This window comes from Girardinichthys multiradiatus, chromosome 24, assembly GCF_021462225.1.
Source record: "Girardinichthys multiradiatus isolate DD_20200921_A chromosome 24, DD_fGirMul_XY1, whole genome shotgun sequence".
Taxonomy (NCBI): domain Eukaryota; kingdom Metazoa; phylum Chordata; class Actinopteri; order Cyprinodontiformes; family Goodeidae; genus Girardinichthys; species Girardinichthys multiradiatus.
Window position 1 is genome coordinate 25692301 of NC_061816.1, and position 25072 is coordinate 25717372.

The following is a 25072-nucleotide window of genomic DNA, read 5'->3' on the forward strand; positions in this document are numbered from 1 at the left end:
ATAGTTGTACTTATCATGTGTTTCTAAAAATCTGACTAGGAGTGTAAGTTCTTATGTGGGTTTAATCTAATCTTATTATCAAATTAAGATAAATATTAACAGATATTCCCTTATCTCAACCTGGCCTGGCCAGAATTAAAGCTGCAGCCCTTCTTCAGACATGGCCAATAACTTTGTCACAATCAGGTTGATGGATGAATTAATCCATTATTTAAACGGTCACCTGGGGTTTTTAACATCCTGTCTGGCAGGTCACATGAGGGTGGATCACAGAACATCAAAGTACCAATGAATGTCTGGTTGCATAACAGGAGAGATGTGTTATTCTCCACTTTTGCAAATGCTCTACAGGGCCAGCAGCACTGATGTTTTAGGCATTTTCCTCATTTGTGTTCTGTCCGTTTTGGGGGCTTTTTTATGTTTTCCTTCTATTGAAATTCAATACTAAGCACATGAAGACCACAGAATGAGATCCAAAGCACAAAAATAATGTAAACCAAAATACTGAGCTGCCAACTGTAGAGTAACTGACAGCTTCTTCTTAAAATAATTCAATCTCAGTCTGACTGGAGAGACAATTCCGTTTTAACTCTAGCTATATGTTTTGGGTTGTTGTCCAGCTGCAAGGTGAACTTCTACCCCAGTCTCAAATCTTCGGCAGCCTCTAACAGGTTTTCTTCCAGAATTGTCCGGGATTTAGCTCTATCTATCATGCAGCAATGTAAAATGTACTGCTGAGATACCAACAGGCATTCTCTTGTCATTTACTCTTGTGGTAGATAAAAATTGATTCCTTTGGGAGATTATCATCTCAGGTATCGGTTGCTGTGCAGCTGGAATGATTTTTGCTCCTTTCTTTACTTTTGGACATTTGTTATGATGCATCACCATAGTAACAAAATGTTGTTTTACAACTGGGAGCAGCTGATTAATATCTCAAAAGCTCAAATAAGACTTCAGCTACAACCCCAAATCTCTGATGAGTTCAAAAGGAGGCGCTGTGGATGTATAGTTGGAACAAAGAGAAGAGAGAGATGGAGAAAGTTCAAACCATCTCTTCTATCGATTATGATGGGCAATGTGAGATCGTTAGGAAACAAATTGGATGAACTCCAAACCGTACAGAAGACCCAGTCAGAGTATTGGCAATGCAGTATTAGGTATTTCACTGATACATGGCTGCAGGATCATATCCCCGACTCTAGCGACTCTCTGTCTACTCGTATTGACCATACGAGCAGAATAAAAGATTTAAAGAGGAAAAGAAAACGCAAAGAATGTGGACTGGCAGTACTTGTGCACAATACATGCTGTCATACAGGACATGTTACTTTGAAGTATCGTCTCTGCTGTCCAGATATTGAACTGTTAGCAGTAAGTTTTCATCCATATTATTTACCAAGAGAGTTAACTAGTGTTATTTTGGCAACAGTTTACGTTCCACCTTTAGCTGTTGCCGACACTACATGAGATGCCATCAGCTCAGCTGATGCTAAGCTACAGACACAACACCCCGATGCGTTTGTGGCGATATCTGGTGATTTTAACCATGCTCTATTCTCTGCTATGCTTCCAACATTTTAAAACTTTGTCAGCTGCTCTACCAGAGAAAACAAAATGTTGGATTTTTTTATGCAAATGTCAAGGACTCATACATCTCTAAAGCAAGACTTCCTCTAGGCAAATCAGATCACAACCTTGTTTTTCTCTTCTCAAAATATAAGCCCCTTGTTCAGAGGCAACCTGTAACCTGTAAGAAGAAGGTCACTGGAAGCTGAAGAAGCTCTGTGAGGTTGCTTTGAGACTACAGACTGGGATGCACTGTGCCAGCCACATGGAGAGGACATCAGTGTCATGACTGAATGTGTAACAGACTACATAAACCGACTATATAAACTTCTGTGTGGATAACACCATCCCCACCAGAACAGTGAGATGCTTCCCCAGTAACAAACCCTGGATTATCAGTGACCTGAAGGACCTGCTTAACAAGAAAAACAGAGCTTTCAGAGAGGGAGACAGGGAATTATTGAGTGTACAGAACCAACTTAAAGTCAAGATAAGAGTCAGCAAAGAGGTGTACAAGAAGAAGCTGGAGAGCGAGCTCCAGCAAAACAATATCAGAGATGTTTGGTCAGGGATGAAGAAGATCACAGGCTTCAAGCAGAAGACCGATGGATGACTGGAAAGAGCCAATGAACTAAACACATTCTTCCATAGGTTTAGTTCAGAAACAAACCCAGAATCCTTCTCTCCTGCTCACAGTCAATCAGACATCTCACCATCCTTTGACCCAAAGCCCAGAAGAAGGTTCCAGTGTTGTGGAAGAGCTTCTGTCTTGTTCTGTTACCAAAAAAAAACTCACCCATCAGTCCTCACCTGTTGCCCTGACATTCCACATCATGAGGGTCCTAGAGAGACTCCTGTTGGCCCACCTGTGATAGCATACAATAAACTACCAGGATCCTCTTCAGTTTGCTTATCACTGTGGAGTTGGAGTTGAAGATGCCATCATACACCTGCCTCAACAAACCCACTGTCATCTGGACGCAGCCACCTGCACTGTCAGTGCATTTAACACAATTTGCAGTCTGCATGATTTGCTTTATCAAAAACTTTAGAATACTCAGGTGGAGGCCTCAACAACCTCCTGGATCAAAGACTACCTGATAAACAGAACACAGTTTGTGAGACTATAGTCTTGTGTGTCTAACCAGGTAGTCAGCAGCACAGGAGACTATACTCTCACCATTCACTTTCACTCTGTACATGTCAGACTTCCAGGACAAAGTAGACTCCTATCATCTGCAGAAATACTCGGATGATTCTGCAGTCGTGGGGTGGATCAGACATGGACAAGAAGCTGAGTACAGGGAGCTGGTCGACGGCTTTGTAGCATGGTGTGGAAACAGTCATCTCATCTTGAACGTGAATAAAACAAAGGAGATGATTGTAGATTTTAGGTCAAACACTATTTACATTGTGGGAGAAGAAGTGAAGGTAGTGGAGGAGTATAAATATATCAGTGTTTACCAGGACAACAGACTGGAGAGAAGATGCAACTGTGAAGCTGTCTATAATAAGGGACAGAGCAGACTGTATTTCTTTTTCCACTTCCGCCTCTCTGCCTGCTCAGACACTTTTCTCCTAAGCTCCCGGCTAGCTTGCATTCTTTTACTCCTAACTTTTTATCTCTTAGCCAAAATTACGGAAATATTGGACCAAAACAACTTCTTACCAGCGACGCCCAAGGATTTCTTTTATTTTTTTATTTTTTTTAAAGGACTTTAATGTTTTTATAATCGAACTCGAAAGCAGGACAAGTTGACGCCAGCTAATCAGCACAAAATGCCTCCCTTCACCACAGAGGACTTCAACAAACCTTTACAGAAATTGGCTGTTTTGGAGATGAAAATCCACCAACTAGAAGTGAATGTGGAGGTGAATATGGGGTACAACGATGATTCAACTCTGCCTGTGATCCCAAACAGTGACAGCCAGCTCAACAACTCAGCCGGCAATCAGAACACTGAGAATAAACCTACCGGCAGACCCCCCTGGCATATTTTAGGGCCATGCCCAAAAAATCAAGGTGGACGACTCACTGGAAGATCTCAGCAGTTAAATAAATTTGAATCAGAATCAGAATCAGCTTTATTGCCAAGTTCGTGCATACAAACAAGGAATTACACTTTGCTCTTTTGTTCTGTTTTTGCATTACAGAATATACAAATTTACAATTTACAATGTACAATATACACATATCTAATAGAAAAGGTGCATTTGCAACATCTGTATGCTGTTGTTCTGTACTCTATTGAATGTTCATCAGAAAAACAGCCTGGGGGAAGAATCTATCTTTGTGGCGGCTGGTTTTAGTAAACAGTGCTCTGTAGCGGCGGCCTGAAGGTAAAACTCTAAACAGTTTATGTGCAGGGTGTGTGGGGTCTGCAGAGATTTTGGCAGCTCTTTTCTTGACCCTAGACCTGTATAAGTCCTGGATGGAGGGAAGGTCAGCTCTGATTATTCTCTCTGCAGTCCTGATTATTTGTTGCAGTCTGGACCTGTCCTGTTTTGTGGATGAGCCAAACCACACTGAGATGGATGAAGACAGGACAGACTGAATGATGGCAGTGTAGAAGATGACCAACAGCTCCTGTGGAAGGTTCAACTTCTTGAGATGCCTCAGGAAGTACAGTCTCTCACCTCAGAGATGGTGGTTCCGAGGAACCTGAAGTGGTCCATGGCCGATACAGTGTTGTTGAGGATGGTGAGGGGGGTGTATGGAGGTGGTGTTCTCCGAAAGTCCTCCACCATTTCCACAGTCTTGGCCAGAATTACAGAGAAATTCCCCCGTTTCCCCTGGGAAAAGGAGACTTCGACAGCGAGCTGCTGTCACAACAACTGATAGGAGTGAGACAGCTGGAAATAATGGAATTCCTCTCCAAAACAGATTTGCTCCACTGCAGAATGAAAACCAGGAAAATGATCAATCTTCTGAGAACAATAAATGGGTTGAGAACAACATTCATTCTAAAACAGTCTTCTCTTAAATTGCCAGAGAAAAAGCGCCCCACCGCACCAAGAACCCTAATAGTGAGCAACACAGCTGTGGATGGGATTAAAAACTTCTGCAACAAGAAAAACACAGACGTTATGATTGGTACCAGTAACATGGTCTCTGATATCTCAGAGAATATTCTTGCAATCACAGAAAAGTGCCCGTCTCTAGAAAACCTTATTATACACTGTGGAGCCATGGATGACGTGGCTAAGAAAAAATCAGAAAGACTGAAGGAGGATTTCACTCGTCTTCTGAATATTGTTGGAGGTCTCAATATCAAGGTGTTTCTCAGCAGACCATTTGCACCGATTTTCTGTGGAAATTAGGTTTTTTCCAGACTTCTGATGATTAATAAGTGGTTGAAAAAAACATGTGCCACCACACCTGTGAACTTCATTCACAACTTTAATATTTTTTGGGAAAAAAGACAACTCTTTAAGCAAGATGGTTTCTGTTTGAACAGGCCAGGAGCCAGACGTCTCACATCTAATCTCTTCTATTCAGTATATAATCCGCCAGCAGCTTCGACCTTCAGCAGAGAACATGGAGTATCAACAACAATGATAATGCTGCCTCCAACAGCTCCAGCAGAAACAATCAGCCAGTTGGCTGAGAAAGAGAGGTCATCACAAAAGGTCTCCCCGTCGAAATCCACAGGAGAAGTGGACCCCCCCATTATACCCCCATCCCCCCAAACCCAGACCCAGACCGACACCCCCGGTAAACCCCCCTCACCCCAGACCCAGACCCAGACCGCACAGAACTCTCCCATCTCCCCACTGAGCCTGCTTTTTGCTTTACTGGATTCTGATAACATGAAAGGAGCTCTGAAAATCGGGACCCAAATGGCTCTGACATCTTCTCCATTCAATACCCCCCGTGGCCGAGGCCCTGCTACTAAACCAACATCTTCCAAATGCCGCAGACCTCCATCACCTCCTGATCTATCTCCTCCTAATCAGGACCTTCAAATCACTTGTCTGTGATACAGTCTGGGCCGCAGTGGTAACTTTCAGAAATGAGCATGTCCAGGAAAAACTTGGGCCCCTAATAGGAGATAGTTGTAAAATCTCTGTGCTTATACGTGACAGAAAGAACAATGCCAAAAGGATAAGAGACAGTAATAAACAATCAACAAAAGCCATAAACTGTCAGGTACATTGACTATACAGATATAACCTACAACTGAAAAATGCAAGGGAATCTTTCTTTTCTGAGATCATCAATTCAATTCAATTCAAATTCAAAAATACTTTATTAATCCCAAAGGGAAATTAAATACAGCAAATCAGCAAAAATATTAACAATGCTCGTGCATTATTTGCCACGGTCGACAGGTTAACAAACCCTCCTGTAACTGTAGCATCTGAACTCCACTCTACCAGGGCTTGCAATGAATTTGATAAATTCTTTAATGAAAAAACCCAAAAGATCAGAGGGGCAGTCAGCACATCCACATCAACTCCAGTACCAATGTTGTCTCCAACTAGAACTAATTTTGACAAAATTTCCCAATTTCACCAAATAAACTGCATAAACTTAGAAGAAATTGTGCAGCAACTAAGCTCTTCTTCCTGCTGTCTCGATCTTTTACCCACAGCTTTCCTTCAGAAAGTTTGCCTGTAATAACATCTGATTTAACACAAAAAATAAACACGTCCCTATTGTCAGCTGTTTTCCCCCAGGCCCTGAAAACAGCAATTTTCAAACCTCTATTGAAAAAGAGCAACTTGGACAAGCTGCTACTACAGAACTACAGGCCTATATCAAACCTCCCCTTCATCAGTAAGATTATTGAAAAAGCTGTGTTTCAACAGTTAAACAACTTTCTAACAATGACCAACCGTTTCGATGTCTTCCAGTCAGGCTTCCTGCTCACCACAGTACAGAGACTGCTCTTGTCAAGGTGTTTAATGACATCCGTATGAACGCAGATTGTGGAAGAACCACAGTGCTGGTATTATTGGACCTTAGTGAAGCATTCGACACTGTTGATCACTCCATTTTATTAGAGCACATGGAAAACTGGGTCGGCCTTTCTGGTACAGCACTCAACTGGTTTAAATCCTACTTGAAGGACAGGGACTTTTTTGTGTCAGTAAGTAACTTTACATCAGAGAGCACAAAAATCACATGTGGCGTTCCCCAAGGGTCCATCTTAGGGCCCCTCCTATTCAATATCTACATGCTCCCCCTAACTCAGATTTTAATAAACAACAACGTAAGTTATCATAACTATGCAGACGACACACAGTTATACGTTATGTCACCAGGTGACCATGAACCCATTCAAGCGCTGGGTAAATGCTTAGAAGAAATCAATGCATGGATGGGCCAAAATTGTCTTCAGCTGAATCAAAACAAAACCGAAGTAATAATCTTTGGACCAAGGGAAGAGCGTTCAAAAGTTAGCACACAGCTTCAGTTAATACAGCTAGAAACCACCAGTCAGGCTCGAAACCTGGGTGTAGTGATGGACTCAGACCTGAACCTTCAGAGGCACATAAAGGTAGTATCTAGGTCGGCCTTCTATCACCTAAAAAACATCTACAGGATTAAAGGACTAATGTCTCAGCAGGACCTTGAAAAACTAATTCATGCGTTCATCGTTAGTAGAATTGATTACTGCAACAGTGTCTTCACAGGTCTGCCTAAAAAAAAAATCGATCAGACAGCTGCAGTTGATCCAGAACGCTGCTGCACCCATCCTCAAAAGAACTAAGAAAGTGGAGCACATCATCCCGGTTCTAAAGTCCTTGCACTGGCTCCCTGTAGCTCAGAGAATAGACTTTAAAATACTTCTGTTAGTCTATAAATCACTGAATGGCTTAGCAGCAAAATACATTACAGACTTATTGTCAGTGTATCAACCACCCAGACCTCTCAGGTCATCTCGCTCAAATCTACTCTGCATACCCAAAACCAGAACTAAACATGGAGAAGCAGCTTTTAGTTATTATGCTCCACTAATCTGGAATAAACTGCCAGAAAACTGTAAAAGCACCAAAACCCTAAGTTGCTTTAAATCAAGATAAAAAACTTATTTGTTTAGAGTGGCCTTTGACTGTGCCATCTAGGTATGATTAGTTGCGTTTTCAGTTCAATTTTCCTTTCATTTTCTTGTCCATCATTCTATTCTCTTCATTTTATTTAATTTTTTTAAATTACCTCTGTTGTTTGATTTTATCATTTGATTTGTTTTTCTGTGTCTGTATCTGTGTTTATTTGCTTTGTGATTGTATTGTAATTGTATATACAGCGCTTTGAGTGTCTCGTTGCTGAAAGTGCTATATAAATAAACTTACCTTACCTTGAGGAAGCTTAGGTCCTTTAGTGTTTGCAGCAAGATGCTGCATATTTTCTATATGTCTGTTGTGGAGAGTGTGATCTCTTCGGCCATCATCTGCTGGGGTAGCAGCATCAGAGTCAGGGACCCTAAAAAAGCTTATTGGCTAATAAAGAAGGCTGGCTCTGTTCTGGGGACTCCTCTAGAACCTCTGGATTGTCATTGTGCAAAGAAGGAGTCTTCATAATATGAAGAACATTATGGAGAAGCTTAAGCATCCTCTTCATGAGTCCTACAATAACAGTGTCTTCAGTCCAAGGCTTCTTTAGATCTGCTGTAAGACAGACCACTACAGGAGGTCCTTACTGCCCACAGCCATCAGCATCTACAATGGCTCTTCAAAGAAACCTTTATAATATGAGCTACAGGGGTTGGACAATAAAACTGAAACACTTGTCATTTTAGTGTGGGAGGTTTCATGGCTAAACTGGACCACCCTAGTAGCCAGTCTTCTTTGATTGCCCATTGCACCAGTAAGAGCAGAGTGTGAAGGTTCAATTAGCAGGGTAAGAGCACAGTTTTGCTCAAAATATTGAAATGCACACAACATTATGGGTGACATACCAGAGTTCAAAAGAGGACAAATTGTTGGTGCACGTCTTGCTGGCGCATCTGTGACCAAGACAGCAAGTCTTTGTGATGTATCAAGAGCCACGGTATCCAGGGTAATGTCAGCATACCACCAAGAAGGACGAACCACATCCAACAGGATTAACTGTGGACGCAAGAGGAAGCTGTCTGAAAGGGATGTTCGGGTGCTAACCCGGATTGTATCCAAAAAACATAAAACCACGGCTCCCCAAATCACGGCAGAATTATATGTGCACCTCAACTCTCCTGTTTCCACCAGAACTGTCCGTCAGGAACTCCACAGGGTCAATATACACGGCCGGGCTGCTATAGCCAAACCTTTGGTCACTCATGCCAATGCCAAACGTCGGTTTCAATGGTGCAAGGAGCACAAAGCTTGGGCTGTGGACAATGTGAAACATGTATTGTTCTCTGATGAGTCCACCTTTACTGTTTTCCCCACATCCGGGAGAGTTACGGTGTGGAGAAGCCCCAAAGAAGCGTACCACCCAGACTGTTGCATGTCCAGAGTGAAGCATGTGCATGCTATTTTTGACTCACAACTGATCTTTCATTCTCCTAAAGCCGAGGTTCGACTATCAGACGAACTGTCCTCTCCAATACCTTGATATAGGCCTTACCAGGGAGGGTGAGGAGTTTGATCCCTCTAACACACCTTATGGTCTACTTCTAGTGAAGGGGGACCACCACCCTGGACTGCAAGTCGAGCGACAGTGTCCCTGACTGCCACGCAGTGTTGAAGAGGCTTGTCGGCCACGACAGCCCAACAAATTCCAGAGACTTGAGGTTCTCAGGACGGATCTCATCCACCCCCGAAGCCTTACCACCTCAGTGATTTCAGCATAGGCGACAAATGAGTCCAACTCCGAGTCCCCTCAGTCTTTGCTTTCCGCAGAGAAGGCATGACAGCAGGATTGAGGAGATCCTTGAAGTACTCCTACCACCACCCGATAATATCAGCAGCTCCCCACCCCCACTTTAAACAGTGTTGGCAAAGCACTGTTTCCCTCTCCTGAGGCACCGGACAGTTAGCCAGAATAGGTTTGAGGCCGGCCGGTAGACCTTTTCAGTGGCCTCACTGAACTCTTCCCAGGCTTGAATTTTTGCCTCAGCCACAGCCTGGGCCATTGCCCGCTTGGCCTGGAACAAAGTTACAGCAAAAATTCCTGAAAACAGCACCATGTCGAAACCAGAGTAAGACTCTCCCTGTGTTTTGGGCCTAGCATATGGCATAGTGATAGAGCACATTACCCATCTACAGAGGCCTCAGTGCTCGACGCAGCTGTCATGGGGTTGAGTACAGATCCCAGAGACCTATGATGCATGTCTTCCCCATCTCTCCACCCCTCTTCCTGTCTTCCAATTTTGAAAAAAAAATTAAAAATTAGGCCACTGGTGTCACAAAAAAAACTTCTCATTAATCTCAGTAGATTGGTGGCCGTTAGGTTTTCTCTTGCCCAGTGAAAGTCTTAAAGACCAGGATAAATGTGTTTTATTCTAAAAAATAAAATCCCCCATGAAATTAAACAACTGTTTAATTCCACAAAGCATCACTGCAAAATATCTTCATCTGACACTTCTTGGCCTCACATTGAAAGCATTTTGAATTTATTCCCAACACTGTCCTTTCCATCACCTGTTTCTTTAATCAAATTTATTCTCCTATTACTTGGAGCTGAATAAAACATGAGCTCTATTTGCATCACTGAGCAAGCATTGAGAGCAGTCTGAATCCTATCTCATATTAAAGACAAAGTGCTTCTTATGGTCAGAGCCCTGTAATATCTTCATCTCAATATAATCCCGTATGGTTCAAGTTGAGGTTGCACGCCTGGCACTGGAAAACAAACTGGCATGGAGCAGAACTACTTCCATCTGATTTTTGGATTCTTCTTTGCTCTAGCCTTCTTGGCAATTCAGCAACAGCCTGCACTTTAGAGATATGCAGACTTGAGATATGCTTTTGCTTTGTGTTGAGAAAAGAGAAGTCTATATAAAGCTATGAAAACCATGTACATTATGGAGCTATTTGATTTTGTCTTTAAAGGCAATGATTGTATTCAGTCAGTTGACATCGGAGTAAGTTTTTTTGAAAACTTTCAAAGAAATTAAATGAAAAGAGTAAATATTTTATGATTCTCACACAGATGTTCCATTAACCCTCTGGGGTCCATGTATTTTTTTTATTTTTTTTATGAATGCCATTATCTTTAGCCTTCCCCATACATAACAAATATAAATACATTTTCTGAAATTTTAACACTATGAAAGCCAGTTTTAGTAATAAAAGTCTAACCTTTTTCCAGGAAAAATACTGTAATGGAAATTATTTTATTAAGTGTTCCAAAGTCTGTGACCTTTGGGTTACCTCACTTCTGTGAACATCTGTGTTAGGGAGTAAGCTGTAAAAGCCATTATCAGAAGTTTATTGGTTCAGACTCATCTTTTAGGACAATGTCAGGAAGGGCAGTTAGGTCTGTTCCTAAATAACCTTGTCGCCTTTGAACTCAAGAAGGGTTTGGGTCATAAAACACAGACTCTTTGCAGTTGAGATAACACTGTCATGTTCTGGTATAAATACTGTGTGTAAATGTTGATCGGGGCTCTGTTTCACTGACTAACCTCAGTGTCAGGGTCTTCAAATGCTGAATGCCTTTGAATAAAAATTATAAATACAAAGTCCGGATTTTCTCTTGTTATGAGTCAACTTCTACCCACTTTGATAAGGAAATTCCACAACAATACAAAAAGTAATTTTTTTTCCCATCCCATATTAATATGGAATGTTTTGTGGGGGTATTATCTGTCACCAAAGGTATTGAGAACTGGAAACAACATTGATTATGGTCATTTTATTAAGTCAAGTCAAGAAATTGTTCCACGTGTAGCCCTGGACACAAAAACTGTTCAATGAAGATTGCCACAGAAATAATCCATATACATTTTTTAAGAAAATAACAAGTAAACAATATTTTCAGATTTTTGCTGTTGAATGCTAGTTTTAGTTGTGCGCTATTTTTTTAATAAAACAGAAAAACAGATAATTTCCCATCCTATAAATTCAAATCGCAATTGATTTTAGGTTTTTCTTTTGTTTTTTTGTTTTTTTAAACAAAATACTTCCCTATGTAATGATTTGGAGAGAGTACGTTAAAACAAAAAAATGAAAGATATTTTCACCTGTAGAAAACAATAAGACATGCTATTTTAAAAGAATTTCTACATAATGGAAAAAAAATTAAAACAAAAGAAAAATGGCGCTGGTGGTGTAGGGGTTAGCCCGCAACCACAAATAGAGCCTGTAGTCCTCAAAGTGGCTGTCCCAGGATCAAGTCCCAGACCCAGCAACCTTTGCCAAATGTCTGCCCCTCTCTTTGCCCCCCCTTTGTAGCAGTATTATGGAAAAGGTTGAAACGTTCTTTCTGGGGTGTGTTGAAGTACCCCTTTAACGGGGTCTTCTGCACGTTCATTTTATTCACCGTAACCTAGAGGAATTCACAAAACAGTAGAATAAATCACACGGAGACAGCTGTATGGAGGCGACTGTGGCTCAATTGGAGGCGACTGTGGCTCAGTAGGAAGAGTAGTCGTCTTGCAATTGGAAGGTTGTGGGTTTGATTCCAGCTTCCTCCTGCTGTATGTCAATGTGCCCCTGGGCAAGGCACTTAACCTCAAGTTGCCTACCAATCTGTGTATCGGTGTGTGAGCGTTAGTAAGTGCGATTGGGTTAATGTGGCCCTAGTGTAAAGTGCTTTGAGCAGTCTGTATGACTGGAAAGGCGCTATATAAAATTCAGTCCATTTACCATTTATGTCATTCAAATACCTGGACCCAGGGAGAAGAGAGAGCTCATGTGGTCAGGACACACCGAGATTTCTTCTGCCCTCTCTCCTTGGGCTCATTTCTTTTATTAAAACACACACAAAAATGGGCAGCGCCCTTGCTTACAATATTTTCTACACATAGTCACGTACACACTTTTCCGGCTTACCATATTTAGACAGGTATTGTCCCACAGCTGCATCCCGTATCTACTGATATAAGCAGGGAGTAACTCTGTCAGTTGCACTTATCACTAATTTTCACACACATGCAGGTCTCAGTAATTTTCCACTTCACCATACCCCTGTGAGAAATACTTCTGCAGCCACACTGGTTTTGAACATAGTAGTAATGCACACACATAATATATCTCCACAATTTCCCCCTTTTGAAGTCTCCTAAGACTTCACCACTACTTGAAGATGCTTCATAAAAGATTTGAACACTCATTACAACCTTTGGAGCAGAAGGAAATGTTTGTCATCATGCTTTTTGACCCTGCCTCCAATGCCATGCCATGTGCCCAGGGACTATTGCCTGTCCGGCCTTTGTAGTCCCAAGGATGCTTACAACCTTCTAAGTCTTGACAAGGAGTATTGACCCCTCTAACTGGAGGGTGTCTATCCGTGCTTTATTCTATAGTCTGTCCAAATATGCCAATATAATATTCTACCATCCTTCTGCTCCCTAGACAGTAATACATATCAGACGCCTTGTAACTTACTCTTACGGGTTAATCTTCGCCCTCATCCTCGTTAGCATCAACCGCAAGCAAATGCATCATATGGGAAGGAGGAGGTGCGGTTTTCCCTTCAATGGTTGTAGTAATAAAGCGAACCATCAAAGATCTTATACATGGCACACAGCAACATCCACAGGTAACCATAATAGCTACAAAAACAGCAATGGATATAAACAATGACATAATCAACCCTTTCCAGTGTCCAAACATGCCCGGCATCCAGTCTTTGAATGGATTGTCTGGGTCCATACCCACGGCCATATGCCTCAAGGTTGTACAGACATTCTCGGCTCCAATGACCCTGCTCCTCACAGTAGTAGCAAACGTCAGCACCCCCCCATCGCCTCGGTGGTCCTCCACGGAATCCACGGCCCCTTGGCCCGCCTCTGCCCCTGAACCGGCCTGGTTGGGCATGATAAGGACCAGAGGTTGCAGACCTCGGTGCAATCGTGTCCTGATGGCCAGGAAAGGGAGGAGTCTGGGGGCCCTGAGAAACCACACCTTCATACATTATCTTGGGAGTTTTGTTGTCATTCTTCTTTTCTCATGCTTTCTGCTTTGCTTCGGCTAACTGCATTTTTAGCAATTGGGTCTGCAGGGTCTTAAGTTCCTCCTCATCTTTATTATGTTCCTCTCTTATTTTGGACAGGTGGTGTATCAGATGGCGATCCCACGTTCCACGGATTGTCCTCCATGCTAGCTTTTACCTGTGCGGGTAATCCTTTCAAGACAGCATCTCTAAACCAATCTCGCTGTGCTCCCTCATTGGCCGGATTAGTTCCTGTCTGAGTTTGCCACATGGATTTACACTGGTCCAGGTATTCCCTGTGTTAATTTTAGGGTCCCATTCAAACTTAGGAATGGTGCATCCCCTGGTTACAGGGTATGCTGTTCTCAATGCATCACCTAGCCAGCAGACATGCTGGGTGAAGGGGTCAGAATCCAGGGCTCTTGACGTGTAAGCAGCAGTCTCAATCTCTCTACATGTGTGGTGTGGCATGCACCGTCCTGCCACTGCTCTATAATCTCCCAATGCTAGTGTGGTGTCTGCCGTTAGGGTGTCTAAAGTCTGGAGCCACACTGCTGCTCCTTCAGTTATGGGGGGCAACTTGTCACAGAGAGCCGTAATGTCGCCCAGAGAGAAAGGTTTGTACCTGCAGGGGGCTCCAGAGCCTTGTTGCTGTAAAAGGGGATAATTGGCTTTTGGGGTGTAACTAAATCCTTCTGGTTTAGCTGCAGCTTGGCGGGCTAAATGTTCCCTTAACTGTACAACTGTCTGACTGTGTATTGGGGGTCCGTCCTCAGGATGGTTTTGCTGCGGATTTGCTCTGTCTTCTCCATTTTCCTGTGGTATGCTGTGCCTGTTTTCCTGCAGCTCTACAGCTGGGGTAGAGGTGTAACAAGATGTGCGTGTGAGAAAAGGATTGAGACACAAAACCCTATCTAGCCTCCAGGATCCACTTAGCAGTAAAGCCACTGATCCCACCAGATCAGTCCCTGCTCCTTCTAAGCCAGAGCTTGGGCTGGGTGTCCCGGGTGGCCCCCGTGCCCCAGCCTCTGAAATTAGAGAAGGTGGTTGGGAGGATTGTTGTGGGGCTGAGCGAAAGGAATTTGTTAGACTGATGCCTCCTTGTTGTTGTTGTTCTTTTCTTTCTCTTACCTCTCTGTCCTGAAAGGCTGCTCTTTCTATGTCCAGAAATGATCCATCAGATGCTGACATAGATAATCCGGAACTTCCACTGACAGATCCAGCCCCCCCCTTCTGGAATGTCCAAGCCATGCACTACAAGTGTTCCATTCTCTACTTTCAATATGGGGTACAATCCACCAGGGGGCGGTGTGGGTGCACCAGTGAGTGAGCTGTACTTGGAGGAGGGTGCATACGGGGCAGGTGTGTCTGGGCTCGTCCCCTTAGCTGCTTTCGGGCCCTCCTTCTTGGCTCCTCCTGTGGGTTTTTTCTGCTTCATTGTGTGCTCTCCTCCTTGATGTATTAAAACCATGTCTAACCATGACTTCTATGGGCCTTTAACCCCCGTTAGAAATATTCAGATGGGCCTCTAACCCCCATTAAAAATACTCTTTGAGGTTTGCCAAGTCACAGGCCTTGAACCCAGCTATATCTTACTGCTTCGTCAAACAATAAGTTGAGACGCCACTCTCAGCAATATAAGGCCTCTAACCTTTTAAGCTTTCGTATTTTGCCAAGCTACAGACGACACTCTCAGCAATTTTTATCTGACTCCATTTTAACACGTCCAGTTAACGCATACTCTTTTACAGTTTTGCAGAGTAAAATGACATTCAGAACCAACTGACACCCCGGTTAATTTAGCCTACACATAAGTTCAATCGGAGAGTTTGAGAGAAACAGGCTCTACCTTACCTTTTGATGATTTGTGGGCGCCCTAGGTGTCAGAAGGTTCGGATGTCATACTCTCCTTTTATCCGAATTCCCTGATTCAGCCGTGAATCACGTCGGGGTCACCAAATTGTTGAAGTACCCCTTTAACGGGGTCTTCTGAGCGTTCGTTATATTCACCTAGAGGAATTCACAACACATTAGAATAAATCACATGGAGACAGCTGTATGTCATTCAAATACCTGGACCCAGGGAGAAGAGAGAGCTCATGTGGTCAGGACACACCGAGATTTCTTCTGCCCTCTCTCCCTGGGCTCATTTCTTTTATTAAAACACACACGAAAATGGGCAGCGCCCTTGTTTACAATATTTTCTACACATAGTCACGTACACACTTTTCCGGCTTACCATATTTAGACAGGTATTGTCCCACAGCTGCATCCCGTATCTACTGATATAAGCAGGGAGTAACTCTGTCAGTTGCATTTATCACTAATTTTCACACACATGCAGTTCTCAGTAATTTTCCACTTCACCATACCCCTGTGAGAAATACTTCTGCAGGCCACACAATGTTTTATACTAACACGTGTTACACATTTTATTTCCCACACTGTTTTGAACATAGTAATAATGCACACACATAATATATCTCCACAGGTGCCAGTCAGGTCTCTCTCCTGACATATTTATTCTTCAATTCAAAACCCTGCACAAGGGAAAAAAGCAAAGACATGCTCATCACCCGAAACATTGATGAAGAACAACACAACAACCACAAAACAACAAAAATCAATAATAATCCATACAATAAGAATTAAATCTTCACTTAAAGAAGGACATGGCTCGGGATTTACTCATTTCAGTCATTTTCAGTTCAAACAAAAATAAGCCAGTCCAGGATTTTCCTCTCGACAGTCCAATCCATCCAAAAAACTAATAGAAGAAAAAACTCCACTTCGTGTTTTTTGTACGCGAACAAGGAAGCAAAAACAAACACTATGCTCGGTGGCACATAAAGTTAGGCAACTTGTATCGGCATCTTTAAGCTGAAAGGTTGTTTTGTCACTCATAGTACCGGCAATATGAAACACTCGATCCGAATGGTGAGCTTCAGATGTGAGCTAGACGAACTCTCAGGTAATCCAAGATCTGCTTCTGTTGTCTCACGAACTGTCAATGCCACACACACCACTGATGCGCATCAGTTCTCCCAGCGGCCTTCCATCCGGAAAACAACAACTCTCCTTGTACCGGAGCACGCACGTCATATAAAAAGAAATGGGCGTGGAGGTGAACAAAACACGTGTCCAATCAGGCCGCCACACAGTCTGCCTGCTATCAAAAATAAAGGCATCTAGTGCCGAAAAGCTCAGAATGAGGGACTGCTGCAATGTCAATGCAAGCCACTGTCCACTGTCGCTACATGCTCATCCAGGAGTGAATGCTGCAGGTTTTTGATAAAGCTTATAGTTAGAGTGGCCAAGGTTATCCTGAGTTATACCTGTAGTTATGCTGCTATAGGCTTAGGCTGCTGGAGGACATAATGACCACTTTCACCCTCTTTGCTGTTATTTCAGCTTTTTACTTTATGTTCTCTCTCTTTTCTCTTCCTAGAAGCTACACCTGGCCTGACTCTGTGTCTACCTGTGACACCTTCCTTGAGGGAGGCATCGTCCAAGCTACTGCTGGCAACAAGTTAATGCTCACCTTCTACCGATGATACACTTTGCCTTGTCTTTCAGCATTTAACCTTTTCTCTCTCCTAAACATAGCTACTGACTGAGCTTTTACTCTGACTAACTATACAGGTCCTTCTCAAAATATTAGCATATTGTGATAAAATTTATTATTTTCCATAATGTCATGATGAAAATTTAACATTCACATATTTTAGATTCATTGCACACTAACTGAAATATTTCAGGTCTTTTATTGTCTTAATACGGATGATTTTGGCATACAGCTCATGAAAACCCAAAATTCCTATCTCACAAAATTACCATATCATTAAAAGGGTCTCTAAACGAGCTATGAACCTAATCATCTGAATCAACGAGTTAACTCTAAACACCTGCAAAAGATTCCTGAGGCCTTTAAAACTCCCAACCTGGTTCATCACTCAAAACCCCAATCATGGGTAAGACTGCCGACCTGACTGCTGTCCAGAAGGCCACTATTGACACCCTCAAGCAAGAGGGTAAGACACAGAAAGACATTTCTGAACGAATAGGCTGTTCCCAGAGTGCTGTATCAAGGCACCTCAGTGGGAAGTCTGTGGGAAGGAAAAGGTGTGGCAGAAAACGCTGCACAACGAGAAGAGGTGACCGGACCCTGAGGAAGATTGTGGAGAAGGGCCGATTCCAGACCTTGGGGGACCTGCGGAAGCAGTGGACTGACACTGGAGTAGAAACATCCAGAGCCACCATGCACAGGCGTGTGCAGGAAATGGGCTACAGGTGCCGCATTCCCCAGGTCAAGCCACTTTTGAACCAGAAACAGCAGCAGAAGCGCCTGACCTGGGCTACAGAGAAGCAGCACTGGACTGTTGCTCAGTGGTCCAAAGTACTTTTTTCGGATGAAAGCAAATTCTGCATGTCATTCGGAAATCAAGGTGCCAGAGTCTGGAGGAAGACTGGGGAGAAGGAAATGCCAAAATGCCAGAAGTCCAGTGTCAAGTACCCACAGTCAGTGATGGTCTGGGGTGCCGTGTCAGCTGCTGGTGTTGGTTCACTGTGTTTTATCAAGGGCAGGGTCAATGCAGCTAGCTATCAGGAGATTTTGGAGCACTTCATGCTTCCATCTGCTGAAAAGCTTTATGGAGATGAAGATTTCCTTTTTCAGCACGACCTGGCACCTGCTCACAGTGCCAAAACCACTGGTAAATGGTTTACTGACAATGGTATCACTGTGCTCAATTGGCCTGCCAACTCTCCTGACCTGAACCCCATAGAGAATCTGTGGGATATTGTGAAGAGAACGTTGAGAGACTCAAGACCCAACACTCTGGATGAGCTAAAGGCCGCTATCGAAGCATCCTGGGCCTCCATAAGACCTCAGCAGTACCACAGGCTGATTGCCTCCATGCCACGCCGCATTGAAGCAGTCATTTCTGCAAAAGGATTCCTGACCAAGTATTGAGTGCATAACTGTACATGATTATTTGAAGGTTGACGTTTTTTGTATTAAAAACACTTTTCTTTTATTGGTCGGATGAAATATGCTAATTTTGTGAGATAGGAATTTTGGGTTTTCATGAGCTGTATGCCAAAATCATCCGTATTAAGACAATAAAAGACCTGAAATATTTCAGTTAGTGTGCAATGAATCTAAAATATATGAATGTTAAATTTTCATCATGACATTATGGAAAATAATGAACTTTATCACAATATGCTAATATTTTGAGAAGGACCTGTATGTGCTCTCATATAACCTTGAAAACTGACTCAGTTTATCTGTTCTTTCTTTCTAGATGAAACAACTAAAGGAGCTACATCCATTAACATTTACTTTTCCTTCCCATAGAAAGTACTCCTGGATCAGTGCTTCTTTGTTCTCTTTGTGTCTCTGCTCTGTTCTCTCAAACCCCCAGTCGGTCGTGGCAGATGGCCGCTCACACTGAGCCTGGTTCTGGTTCTGCTGGAGGTTTCTTCCTGTTAAAAGGGAGTTTTTCCTCTCCACTGTCGCTACATGCCTGATCAGTAAATGTTTGATTTGATTGAATTGACTTTGTACAGTGCCTTGAGACAACATGTGTTGTAAATTGGTGCTATAAATAAAACTGAATTGAATTGAATTGATTTTCACAAATCAAGTCATTAACTAACAAAGTCTTGAAGAAAGAGATCTTATGTTCAATAAGCCACATTTAATTGTTTTATTTTTCCTTTTTTGTCAGTTTTATTTATTTTTATGAGATTTTCATGGTTTCCCACTTTTAGATTATCTTTTAAATCTATTTAATGTTGGCTGTGGGCAAGACACTGTCTTAATATGGTAATGGTTGGGTAACCATACAGAAGCTACAGAAAGGACTGCTAAACTACGGCCCACTAGTTTTTGGAAATATGCATATTTTCAAAAACGGATCATTTCACGCCTCTTTTGAACGGCTCTTTGAAGGAAACAGATTAATTTCCCTTCAAAGAGCCCTAAGTCCCATCTCTTGCATGAATGTGCTGCTTGCTCGCAAGATGTACTTACTCTTCAAACTTGAATCCATAGTGACTACAATCTGACAGTCGAATACCCACCTATGGAAAGCAACCAGAAGGTTAAGTATGAGCTGCTGCCAGAATAATCCAGGGTACATGCAAAAGGGGTAATCAGGACAAGCGTGCCTTGAACTTTCCTTTCTGAGGTTCTACAGAGAAGCAACCTGTGTGCAACTAGAGAGTTTCCAGTAGAGATCCTGTCTGTATTAACTGAAGCTGTGTGCTAACTTTTAAACGCTCTTCCTTTGGTCCAAAGATTATTACTTCAGTTTTGTTTTGATTCAGCTGAAGAAAATGTTTGCACATGCATGCCTTGATTTCTTCTAAGCATTTACCCAGCACTTCAATGGGTTCATAGTCACCTGGGGACATCGTAACGTATAGCTGTGTGTCGTCTGCATAGTTATGATAACTTGTGTTGTTATTTATTAAAATCTGAGTTAGGGGGAGCTTGTAGATATTGAATAGGATGGGCCCTAATGTACATGTTTTTTAGACTAATTCAGTGGTGAACAAACTATGAGCTTTTTTTTTGTTAGGTACAACTGCTGACGGCTGATGCTGGCGCCAGTGAAGTCAAATGTTTGCACTCTACTTGTTGCCATCTTATGAGAGTCAATAGACGTTCCTTGTGGCCATTTTAGTAATCCGTTACTCCATGTGATGGCTAATTAAATAACACTGAGAATCAATTATCCGGAAGGTTGAGTTTTTTAATTCAGGAAATCATTCTTAAAATATTATTTTATTAAAATAATGTGTCTTCTGATTTTGCAGTGTGATTGGTTGTTTGGAGTTATATCAATTATTGTTCTCAGTTAGTTCTAAGACTCATCTAACCTCATTTCCAGGTTCCTTAAACCTCAGATCTCAAACATAGATAACACTGGATGCTAATATTGCATAATTTCATTGGTCACAGTTTTTGACCATTTTTATTAATTCTATTTATTAATTCTACTTCATTTGAATATACACTACCGGTCAAAAGCTTTCAATACACTTTCTCAGTTAATGGGTCTCTTAATTTTGATGACTGTTTAAATTGTAGATTATCAAAAGGTAAAAAAGGTTACACGTCAGTCACACCATACAGCCAACATACAAAAATGTGCAATTACAAACCTGAAAAAGAATTACAAACATCAAATTATCCAAAGGAACACATTTTACAATATGAATAAAAATGTAATCAGGTAAAACAGCTACATGCTGATGTTACAGTTTCCCTATCACTCAAAAGTCTTTAAAAAAATTTTAAAGAGAAGGTTCCAGGAACAAGGAGCAGCGAACAAGTGTAGAAGCCTTCGAGACGTCAAAGAGGACTAACCAGCACGATCAAAAGGTACACAATGATGTGTAAGAGCTCTGAGGCCAGTGATGAAAGCTCCATGATAGGCAGTATCAAGAGCTCTCAGACTGATGAGCTGATGAGTGCATGTACAGTACATCACCAAAGTCCAACAATGGCATGAATGTGGCGGCAACAAGCCTCTTCCTGGCCTCAAAGGACAGACAAGCCTGGATTTGAAAAAAGAAGCCCAACCTAATTCTAAGTTGGTTCACAAGCAAATATTAAATAATACAAGCATCCTGATTGTACAGCACAAAGTTCTGAAAAAAATTAATTCCAAACACCAAAACATGTCTAGGGAATCAGCAGTTAAAAGAGGAGATATCTTTTAAAACTTATCAAAAGGAGGGAAAACTCTGGCCTGTCAGGGGACTGTGATTTACAGAGAAAACCTTAGTATGAACAATGGACATTTGGAGCAGAGATTGGAAATTGCACCCTTGTGCCTCTCTTTCACAAAGAATTACAAGCTTGTTTGTTAGTTTCTTCAGAAGAAAAAGTTCAGTGTGTAAAATGAGGTCATTCATATAATGATTCTGAATGGCGCCCAGCACTCTGACTTTGCCTGTGGAAGAAGCTGCATTCAGTCCGGAAATAAAAAACTGACATGGAAGATGAATGTATCCTACGGCTTCTCTTGTCTATCAGTTATGATCACAGCTGAGAACATGGGCCTGTGAAACATATCAGTGAGCTATCATCGCTACTGGTTTTCAACCTACTCAAAGGCAAAATTAATGCTAAAATTGATTGGTAGAGTAGGAAATAAATGCAAACGAATTTAATGTGGTGTAGAATGCATGGCTACAAAACCTGGTGGATTGTATAACCTAAAACAGGGGTTTGCAACTCCAGTCCTTGAGTGCCACTGTCCTGCAACCTTTGGATGCATCCTTGCTCCAGCATACCTGAATCAAATGAATGGTTAATGAAAAGGCCTCTGCAAAACTTGCTGACATGCCAAGGAGGTAATTCAGCATGTTGATTCAGGTGCGTTGGAGCAGGGATGCACCTACAAGGTGCAGGACAATGGCACTTGACTGTAGTTGCAGACCCCTGATCCTAAAAAAACCTTCTGAAAGTATTCATTCATCCATACCTGTTTACCATTTTTCTTGTTACTTTGAAGAAAATTAAGGGATTTGATGTGCTGGACCAACACAAAGTAATGCATACTTTCATAAGTGGAAAGAAAATTATACATAGATTTTTTTTTTCTCTGATGAAAATCTGAAAAGGAGTTGATACTTTGCAGAACTACCTTTCTCTATATCTACAGGCATATGGGGTTGTCTCTGCCAACTTTGAATATCTACAGACCAAAATGTTGGCCCATTCTTCTTACAAAAATATGCTTTCATCTAAACCATTTCATTACATAAATAAATGCAGATGGTGGGCCCACTGAGGGATGGCATCGAGTCTCTCATTCGGGCTAGCCCGGCCGGGTCCCGCGAGGAGCAACCCAACCAGCAGGCGCTCTCTGACAAGTCCCGACCCTAGGCCTGGGTGCAGGGTGGGACCCCGGCTCCGCCGTACCGGGCAACATCACGTGCCTCGATTTTATGGTCATCATGAAGGTGTCTTGAATAATACATGTTTTCTAAGGTGATGCTATTTTATTTCATTCCTTTGTGTATCAGTCTCTTAGTCCATTCTTGTGTTCCATGCCCACTTAGAATTATTTCTGTTAGATCTTTCCCTGGGTTTCTTTTAATCTCTAATAAGTTCCTTTGTGTTAATTAGTCTCCCTCATTCAGCCTTCCTTCTTCAATTCAATTCAGTTCAATTCAATTCAAAACTTCTTCAAGCATTGAATGTTGTTGTAGCTCATATACAGATTTCTTCAAAGAGCCTTTGTAGATGTTGATGGCTGTGGGCGGAAAGGATCTCCTGTAGCGGTCTGTCCAACAGCAGATCTGAAAAAGCTTCTGACTGAAGACACTCTGTTGTTGTACGGGGTGTACAAAATGAAGAGGATGCTCAGGGTTCTCCATAATGTTCATCATGTAAGGATTATGATTATTGATATATTAACATTTATCAAAAATTATAATAAAAAATCATAATTCAGGAAAATAATTTCTTAACCAAAAATCATTACTTACGAATAGAAATCAGAGATGTCCTCTGGTGTTGTGTTTATGGGCTCAAAGCTCTTAATAATTACAATTAGTTATTTATTATTAGTAATTGATAATTATTAACCAAAACCACTAAATGCACTGTTTATTCAACCGCTTCACTGAAGGTGGGGAAACTTTGACCTTGTTTTGACAGATAAATCACTCTTGCACGAAATAAACACAAATGCTTCTCTTAATTATATATGTGAAGATTTATTGAAGCCATATAGCCTTGATATACCACCATTCTGGTCCAAAAACCTTCAGCCAACTAACAAGCATTATTCTACACAAAGGGAATAAAAATGACTACTTAACAATAATAGTAAAAGAAAATATATGCCCATTGAGTGTCTATGAAGACCAAACAAGCACTTTTATGGACAAAATGTGCAATTTAGCTTAACTAGGAAAGAGAAAGCCTCCTGGTGTGCTGATGTCTCGATTGCGGCGATCAGCTTGTAGACGGTAGGCTGCGCCCTTAGCCACTAGAAGCTGATTGCCCCAAATCTCAAACAAAGAGTCATAAAACTCTGAGGCGAGAACTCAGTGGAAAAACTCCAATAATAAAACTGGGACAAAAGAAGTGGTCAGGCCACGAGCTTCAGACCGCAGTTGCTTTCAATGGAAAAACTTTAAAAGTCCAACTTCTAACTCCTGGCTGATTTGGGATCAGCCGGACAAAACATACACACACACCTTGCTGATTGCATCCACCCTCTGATTCAGCCGCACAGCAAATCAAAACACCTCAGAATAAAACACTTCAATCAGTATTGCATGCAACAAGTTTATACCTTGGATTAACTACTGGTGATTCTAAATCACCTTAACTATGCCTCACCCTGCCCAGACTAAATGCACCTATCCAATTTAATATAAAAAAAAAGAACAAAATTAGCCCACTTTGACGTTGATTTCTTCTCTCCACCGGTTGAGGATGGGTCAGGTCTGAAGAAAAACGGGGGCAGGGGGTATACGCGTCCGTGATCAACTGCGCCTCTGGAAATGGCAATGAAAGTTAACTTTCCGCAGGTTTTATAATCCCGGTTGACGTCAGAGCTGCGACGTCTGTAGAGCTGCGCAGTCGAACTGCCTGACCAAAATGGATGTTGCTACCCTGGCAGAAGAGATCACACTCTCCACAACAGACTTATAGAAGATATGCAGCATCTTGCTGGAAACACCAAAGGACCTAAGCTTCCTCAAGAGGTACAGTCAGTCTCTTCTTGTAGACAGCACCTCTCCAGTGTGTTGTCCAGGTGAACACCAAGGTATTTATACTTCTCCACCACCTCCACTTCTTATCCCATGATGGAAATAGTATTTGGCCTATTCCTGTTTCTCTTAAAATCTGGAATCATCTACTTTGTTTTCTTCAGGTTCAAGATGAGATGAATGTTTCCACACCATGCCACAAAGCAATCTACCAGCTCCATGTACTCAGCTTCTTGTCCATCTCTGATAGACCCCGCAACTAAAGAAGCATCCGAGTATTTTTGCAGATGACAAGAGTCTATCTTGTACAGGAAGTCCGACATGTACAGAATGAAAAGAAATTGTGAGAGCACAGTCCCCTGTCGTGCTCCTGTGCTGCTAACTACCTGGTTAGACACAAAACCCTTCAGTCTCACAAACTGTGGTCTGTTTGTCAGGTAGTTTGATCTAGGAGATTGTTGAGGCCTCCATCCGAGTCTTCTTGAGTTTCTGATGATAAAACTATTAATAAATAATAAGTTTTTGGAGTCTTGTTTCTCTCAACAAAATTTATCTGTAGCTGAGATTGGATTTGCAGTGCAATTCAGATTACTTAAATGTTCAATGGCCCAGCTAACTACTATTATCAATTCAAGCCGATAATGGAGTGCTTCTCTTAATAATGCCCTTCGTCTTGCGACTCTTTCACGATGGCCAGATTTGTGGAATGCCCAGCTACTTGTCCTGTTGCTG